Source organism: Bufo gargarizans, chromosome 7, assembly GCF_014858855.1.
Source record: "Bufo gargarizans isolate SCDJY-AF-19 chromosome 7, ASM1485885v1, whole genome shotgun sequence".
In the NCBI taxonomy this organism is placed as follows: domain Eukaryota; kingdom Metazoa; phylum Chordata; class Amphibia; order Anura; family Bufonidae; genus Bufo; species Bufo gargarizans.
In genome coordinates, this window is record NC_058086.1 from 42430513 (window position 1) to 42438340 (window position 7828).

Sequence of the window (7828 nt, forward strand, 5' to 3'; positions counted from 1 at the left end):
TTTGCCCCCCCCCCCCCCGATCATTATTATTTTCCCTTATAACATTGTTAGAAGGGAAAATAATAGCATTCTGAATACAGAATGCATAGTAAAATAGCGCTGGAGGGGTTAAAAAATAAATAATTTAACTCACCTTAATCGCGCAGCCGGCATCTCCTTCTGTCTTCATCTTACCTGTGTGCAGTAACAGGACCTGTGGTGATGTCACTCCGGTCATCACATGATCTTTTACCATGGTGATGGATCATGTGATGACCGGAGTGACATCACCACAGGTCCTGTTACTGCACACAGCTAAGATGAAGACAGAAGGAGATGCCGTGCCGGCTGCGCGATCAAGTGGATTGAGAGTTAAAAATTATTTATTTTTTTAACCCCTATAGCGCTATTTTACTATGCATTCTGTATTCAGAATGCTATTATTTTCCCTTATAACCATGTTATGAGGGAAAATAATAATGATCGGGTCTCCATCCCGATCGTCTCCTAGCAACCGTGCGTGAAAATCGCACCACATCCGCACTTGCTTGCGATTTTCACGCAACCCCATTCATTTCTATGGGGCCTGCGTTACGTGAAAAACGCAGAATATAGAGCATGCTGCGATTTTCACGCAACGCAAAAGTGATGCGTGAAAATCACCGCTCATGTGAACAGCCCCATAGAAATAAATGGGTCGGGATTTAATGCGGGTGCAATGCGTTCAACTCGCGCGGAATACTCGCCCCATGTAAAAGGGGCCTAAGGGGGATTGATAGAAATACCATGTAGTTCACTAATCCTACGGGCTGCGGTTTGGGCTAACAATAAACATAGCTTAAAAGATAAAATTTTGATGGAAATTTCAAATGGTGGGGGGAGATTGACCGCATGTGCTTGAGCTCCTGAACCTGACCAACCCTATTATTAGCTCTCCCTCCAAGATGGCACCGGGGAGATCACGCCATGGGATGAGGGGGATCTCTCCGATGCAGGTAGCATGTCCGACACTTCAGACGGGAGAACTGCCTCAAGAGACCCTCCGGTGTCTAAAGCCATACTTCGAGATGTCCTTGAATCAGCATTATCACCTCTGAAAGAGAGACGTGTCTGAAATAAAAGGCGGCCTGCGCCACTTAGGACACAGAGTGGTGGCTTTAGAAAACACTCAAGAAGCCACCCTTAATTATGGTGCAGATACAAAGAATGTTCTACAAGACCATAAAAACCTTCTCAATGATGCCTTCTTACGATTGGAAGATCAAGAAAATCGCAGACGGAATCTGTGTATACGAGGCCGACCTGAATAGTTACTGGTTGCTGCGAGAGAAATCTTTGGCTCCTTGCTGGGTGTCGACAGAGTGGCCATAATTGATATAGAAAGGATCGACGGCCCTCTGCCCAAACCAAAAAAAAATGACCCGCCGAGAGATGTTATCTTGCTTAGCTTTGTGCACACGGTGGCTCTACTAAAGAGTAGCTGAGAATCTTTCCAGCTCCGGTATGAGGATGCAGATATACTAATTTTCCAAAACCTGGCGGCCTCCACACTGGCAAAGGATGATGCGCCCCTAGAAGCCTCTTTTTGTTGGCTGTACCCATTTGGACTGGTGATTATGAAGAATGGTAAGCAGATCACTATTAGAGTACCTGGGGACTTAAGAGCGGTGTGGGAACAGTTATGCATCTCACCCATAGATCTTCCATCCTGGATGCCCGCTGACCAAGGGTTTCCTCTTCCATCTCCTCCCAAGCCTGAAACATGGCATGTAGTCTTTCCAGGAAAAGGAGAAACAACCGGGCGCATACACCTCCAAAGCCAAGACTTGAACAAGTCCAGAGGATCCATGGTCGTGTACAAGAACATGTTCTTCCTAGAATGCTTGAGTCAGTGAGTTGCAGCCTCTGCCTATCACCTGACCTGACAGGCCGAATATCCTCTCTAGTCACCAACACTTCTTATGTCTCTCTCACTTTTTAACATCTTTATACTGAAGTTTGAGGTATATGTTACTCTGCCTCTGCTAACCTATGTGCCCATTAATCCAAGTTATGCCTCTCTGAAGGGTACTGTTAATTATAAGCGAGAGTTATTGGGTAATATGTTCTTCATTAGTCCTAACTACATTAAGACACTTGCGCTAATGCTTTGCATAGCATTATCCAGGCCCCTATTTGAAAGACCAATATATCTCACAAAGTCTCCTTTACTATATAATGCCTTTTAAGTTAGGCTACTTTCACACTAGCGTTCGGGCGGATCCGTTCTGAACGGATCCGCCCATAATAATGCAGACGGAGGCTCCGTTCAGAACGGATCCGTCTGCATTATATTAGCTAAAAAAAGCTAAGTGTGAAAATAGCCTGGGACGGATCCGTCCAGACTTTCAATGTAAAGTCAATGGGGGACGGATCCGCTTGAAGATTGAGCCACATTGTGGCATCTTCAAACGGATCCGTCCCCATTGACTTACATTGTAAGTCTGGACGGATCCGCACGCCTCCGCACGGCCAGGCGGACACCCGAACGCTGCAAGCAGCGTTCAGCTGTCCGCCTGTCCGTGCGGAGGCGAGCGGAGCGGAGGCTGAACGCCGCCAGACTGATGCAGTCTGAGCGGATCCGCCTCCATTCAGACTGCATCAGGGCTGGACGGCTGCGTTCGGGTCCGCTCGTGAGCTCCTTCAAACGGAGCTCACGAACGGAAACCCGAACGCTAGTGTGAAAGCAGCCTTATTTCCTTTTTCTCTGGTTTCTATTATTATTTATTATTTAAGTGCCATTCATTCCATAGCGCTGTACATATGATAAGCGGTGCACATACATAACAGACAATTGTACTAATCATAAACAAGATGAGTTACAAACTGGTACAGAATGAGAGAGGGCCCAGTAGGTGCGGGTTAAGTTGGTCATGGCGGTATAGAGGCAGCAGGGTCATTGGTTGTAGGCTTGTCTGAAGAGGTGGTTTTCAGGTTCCTGTTGAAGGATTCCACTGTAGGTGAGAGTCTGATATGTCGGGGTAGCGAGTTCCAGAGTATGGGGGATGCACGGGAGAAATCTTGGAGGCGATAAGAGGAGAGGAGAGAAGGAGGTCTTGTGAGGATCGGAGAGTGCGTGTGGGGATGTATCGGGAAAGTAGCTCAGAGATGTAGGGAGGGGACAGGTTATGGACGACCTTGTATGTGTTTGTCAGTACTTTGAAGTGAATTCGTTGGGCAATGGGGAGCCAGTGAAGGGATTGGCAGAGGGGAGAAGCAGAGGAGTAATAAGGTGAGAGGTGGATTAGTCGGGCAGCAGAGTTGAGGATAGATTGGAGGGGTGCGAGGGTGCTAGATTGAAGGCCACAGAGGAGAATGTTGCAGTAGTCTAGGCGGGAGATAATGAGGGCATGTACAAGCATTTTCGCAGATTCAAAGTTAAGGAAAGCACGGATGCGGGAGAGGTTTTTGAGTTGGAGGCGGCAGGTGGTGGAAAGGGCTTGGATGTGCGGTCGGAAGGAGAGGGCAGAATCTAAGGTCACTCCAAGGCAGCAGGCTTTGTTGACTGGGGATAATGTGCAGCCATTGATCGTGATAGATAGGTCTGTTGGGGGGGTTGAACAAGATGGGGGAAAGATTATGAATTCTGTCTTATCCATGTTAAGTTTAAGAAAGCGAGAGGCGAAGAAGGATGATATAGAAGATAGACATTGTGGGATTCTTGATAGTAAGGTGGTGATGTCTGGATCAGAGAGGTAGATTTGTGTGTCATCAGCATAGGAGTGATACTGAAAGCCATGGGACTCTGAGCTGTCCCAGGCCAAAAGTGTAGATTGAGAAGAGCAGGGGTCCTAGGACAGAGCCTTGCGGGACACCAACAGAGAGGACATGAGACGAGGAGGTGGTGTGGGAGTGGGAGACGCTAAACGTCCAGTCTGTGAGGTATGATGTGATCCAGGAGTGATCCAGGTCAGTGATGCCAAGAGATGAGAGCGTTTGCAACAGAAGGGAGTGGTCAACCGTGTCGAAGGCAGAGGACAGGTCAAGGAGAAGGACGACAGAGTATTGTTTCTTGGTTTTGGCTGTCAGTAGGTCATTTGTGACTTTGGTAAGGGCAGTCTCGGTCGAGTGGTGGGTTCGGAAGCCGGATTGTAGGCGGTCAAAGAGGGAGCAGGAGGAGAGGTGGGAGGACAGTTCTGAATGGACATGTTTTTCAAGTAGCTTTGAGGCATACGGAAGAAGTGATATGGGGCGATAACTGGACAAGGAAGATGGGTCAAGTGAAGGCTTTTTGAGGATGGGTGTAATGGTAGCATGTTTAAAAGCAGAGGGGAAGACACCAGAGTTTAGTGATAGATTGAAGAGATAGATTATTAATAACATTCATCGCTACTGTAACACCCCCATAATTTGCTGGGGTTAGGGCCGGTTTGAGACCCCAGTTTGGTTTTCCCCTCCCTGATGGCTCTTTGGCCCTCGGGCACTCTACAGGACCCCCCCACCTGAGAGAACGCCTAGTACAGTCACTGCCAAGGGTGTTCCATTACCATTGAAGTGCTTGGTAGAGTACCCCTCCTACTCAGTTTCTTGGCTTTTAGCCTTATATTATGCATTTCATTTCCCTCCTCATCTGATTCTCTCCATCCTATTCCAACTGCACTTCCTACTGACCTCTCCTTACCCTACCTTGGTTTGGTGATCCCATGTATTAATGACCATTACTTGTAACATGGTATCTGTGGTAGTTGCATCCCTGAACGCTAGAGGTCTGAACGAGCCATGCAAGTGCTCGCAAGTTATTTCTCTCTTGCGCAGAGACAAAGCTGCAGTTGTATTCCTTCAAGAATCGCACTTCAAGACTGGCAAGGTACCTAATCTTCCCCCATCTCTGTAACCTCAGCTACAGAGAAATTCCTCTCCTCACTAAAGTTACCCAACCTCTCCCAAACAGACGCATCCCAAATAATAGCCCCTATTACCGAAGTAAAACTGCGTAAAGTACTGGCCTCTATACCCTCGGGTAAAAGCCCGGGTCCAGATGGCCTCCCCATTCAGTACTACAAAACTTTCCGGGACATCCTAATCCCACACTTTAACAACCTATGCAATGCACTTTTTCATGGGTCACACTTCCCACCCCAAGCCTTAGAAGCACATGTTACTATTATTCATAAAGAGAAAAAAGACCCTCTAGATTGTGGGAGTTATCGACCAATTTCACGGCTTAATGCAGATGTTAAATGGTGGGCAAAAGTTCTAGCCCTCAGTCTTCAAAAAATATTGCCCCATATTATTGGTGGTGAACATGTAGGTTTTGTTTCTGACAGACAGGGAAAGTAAAATAACGTGCGTTTTGATCCAACTGATTTCCCAGGCTAAACTAACCACAACCCCTCTTGCTCTGCTCAGCACAGACGCAGGGTAAACTGGCACTTTATGGAAAGAGCCTTGTCAAGTTTTGGCATACCGCAACTATTTATCAACACAATCCTCACGCTTGATACCAGCCCTTCTGCCAGAGTCAAAGTCAACTGCACCCCGTCACCCTCTTTTCTCATACTTATTGGCACCCAACAAGGATGCCCCCATCCCCTGCATTATTCGTAATAGTCATGGAGACCCTACTACAAAGTAATAGACAAGACTCGCACATTAAGGGAATTACTAATCGGGAACAACACCCATCTCACTGCAGCCTTTGCAGATAACCTACTTATTATGACCTCCAACCCCCTGGTATTCTTTCCAAAATTACTAAACATTTTAAAAGAATTCGGCTTCGAATCCAACTTCAAAATTAACTATAACAAGTCAGAAGCGTTAAACATCACTTGTCCCTCTTCCATCATCCAACTAAAGAAATCAACCCCCTTTACCTGTGCACATAAGAGCATTCAATATCTAGGGATTCATATCTCCGCCTCATGAGATGAACTACTGGCAAACTTTTCTTCTTTCCTCTGCATTTTGCGGACCGCATATCGCCGGCACTCTCATAGAAAATGCCTTTTCTTATCCGCAGTTGGTCAAGAATAGGACATGTTCTATTTTTTTGCGGAACGGAAGTGGGGATTCGCAAATGTGGACAGCACATTCCTGCCCCATTAAAAATGAATGCGTCCGCACCTGTTACACAAAATTGCGGAACGGATGCGGACATGTGAATGGATCCTTATGGAGTCTGCCGAAGCGTCTGCTAAAAAAAAAAAATCAGCTGCCTTCTTAATGGTGGGAAACCCTGCCAGGATTTCCTTCCTAGTGCATTTGTTTTTAATCTGATCATCTAGCTCAGAAAGCCAAACAACTAAGGAACGAGGAGCTGTACAAGTCAAGGCCATAGAGGGTCTGAAGGATGATGTAGAAGCTTCCCAGGCACCTTTTAATCACCTGTTTTTTTTTTCTAAGAGATCCCTAAGTGAGCCTGTGTCTTCATAAGGAAGACGAGACCTTTTAGTTACTTTTGAAACAGCCACGTCTATTTTAGGCGCTTTGTTCCAGGGGGCACAATCTGTTTCTGAAAAAGGATATTTTCTCTTAAAAAAATTGAAACATAAACCCTCTTGTTGGGCCTATTCCATTCTCCCTTAAAGACTATGCTCTATCGGGGTCAGAGGACGACTTCCTCAAACTCACGCCCGATTCTGGCCAATCAATGTAGCATCGCGGTGACGATGTCACCAGACTCTGCCCGCCCAAACCGCAGGCAATCTGATATACTGCTAGTGACATCACCCACTAGAGCGGAGAGTCTCAGGCAGCCAGTAAGCGGCCCAGAGGGACTCAGTTTCCAATCTCTGCAGTTCATCCCCCTCCACTGGCACTCAGTGAACGAGAACCACTTGCCCAAGGTAGTCCCCCTATAGGCCGCAGTGCAGCCATGCTGATACTTCTCTCTCTGCCTGAGGCAAGAAGACGCAGAGGAAACGGGCCCTATTTAAGCTTATGTCCCTGCCTGGTTGGATAAGGATCATCATATGGTCAAGGTGTCATAATGGAGGGTGAAGGGGAAAAACTGCTTTACAATGACCACTCTGCAAATAGCCATTTGAAGGAAACTTGCCATCAGTCCCTACAGCTGCAGGTTATGTAAAGATCTCTCTCAATGTGTTCACTCCCAGCAATGTATAATAATTTACAGAAAGTATTAAAATTAGGCCTGAACTCCACCTGGACTGGATTACAGATGAACGTTGACTTTGGCCTCATTCACGTGACATTTTAAATCTTATTTTGGTAATTTATGCTGTGGTATTAGGAATAAACTTGGATTTGTCTAGAAAGTTCTGTGTGTGACCTTAGAGGGGGTTAGCATGACGACAGTCAGATCATCTTCAGAATAAAAACGGATAACCAAACTATTTCTGTTAATAGATTTTATTATCAAAGTTTTTTGTAAAACAAAATTTCAGGAACTGTACATCGAGATGGCACAGATTGGAACCTACGCGTCAGTGAGAATTAACGAAAATGAAGCCTTGAAAGGTTGGAAAATAAAATGCACCAACTACTCAGCGTACAACAGAATGGACTCACTACGGCACCAGGGGGTGAACACAAAAATGCATGTTGAGGTCTGATAGGAGAAAGAAAAAAAATAATCTGAAAAGTATACAAACATCCAATTAAAATGCACTATGTTTCAATTTACAAAAAGCAAAACCAGCTGCAGGTGAACATTCAGATGCAAGCATAAAAAAAACACAATGCAACCCGAAAACTCCATTATAACCCTAGCGCACTTAAACTACAACTCCCAGCATACTCTGACAGCCTGCAGCTGCTGGGGAGTAGTCATTTCACAACAGCTAGATTGCTGCCTCTAGGAAAATCATCTGAAAGTCACAAAGTAAAAACAGGATCCTCAAAGGGT